The sequence below is a fragment of the Corvus brachyrhynchos genome, unplaced genomic scaffold (assembly GCF_000691975.1).
Source record: "Corvus brachyrhynchos isolate BGI_N302 unplaced genomic scaffold, ASM69197v1 scaffold18, whole genome shotgun sequence".
In the NCBI taxonomy this organism is placed as follows: domain Eukaryota; kingdom Metazoa; phylum Chordata; class Aves; order Passeriformes; family Corvidae; genus Corvus; species Corvus brachyrhynchos.
In genome coordinates this window covers 2,133,130-2,134,117 of record NW_008246064.1, presented here as the reverse complement: position 1 = coordinate 2,134,117, position 988 = coordinate 2,133,130, and positions in this window count along the sequence as shown.

Sequence of the window (988 nt, the reverse complement as noted above, 5' to 3'; positions counted from 1 at the left end):
ACACCCACATCACTTAGACACCAAAAGTGAAGATTTCTTCCTTTAATCTGTTTTCTCCACTTTGCCTTTTTGGTCACAAGAGAGAAGTGAGCAATTTCAGAGTACAAGCATCACACATATTTTTGATGTCTACTCCAGGGCCAGGTGATTCACACTTTGCCAGTGGCTGTTTCTCTCCACCAGGACATCTCCCTGACCAGACTGGAGACAGATGCTGACCCTGGGGAGGCCTAGATATAAATGAATTTTCCCTGTTAACTTTGCCCAGTCACTATTGCTCTGTCTCATGCATGCTGAGAAATGATGGTCTTGAAAAGCTTTGGGCTGGATCCTGTTGGGTGCTACCAAGCAGATCTGGGAGAGGTGGATGCCTGGTAAAGAGTTAGGAGCTCTCATGAAGAGTTTTCAGGATGCTTTGTTCTCCCTGTCAGATTGTGTCCACGCAACCAGCACTTCTGTGTCCAGGAGCAAACCATAGTATATAGTGCACATGCAGTGAGAAAAAGAAAAAACCCAGGATTTTACCCTCTGATTTTAGCAGTCAGGCACATGCAACCAGTTCAGAATTGCATTTAAGAACAAATTAGGAAGATAAGGAGGATGCAGTAGCAGCTAAGGATGCTCCGATGTTAATGATGCTCCGTGTATATCTGTACTAAAGAGCTAAGTTCAGCTAAATACACATTGTACTTTGTGTATGGAAACACACCAGCAGAGCTTGAACAATGTTTTGAACCTCATGGTCTTTCACCTTCTTATGATTCAAATTGCAATTTCCCATTGGCTTTCTTTTGGGGAATTCATCCATGTGAAGAATTACTGTGTGATATGACACTGTGTGATATGACACTCTTCAGTGTCTGAAATTACTTAGGCTTCTGCATATGCCTTTCCCAATGGACTTTGTGCTTGCAGAGAAGTCTCAAGAGGCCTTTGTGTATCAGTATAATCTGTAAAATACAAGTATTTGGTGTGTTCATTCTCTTTC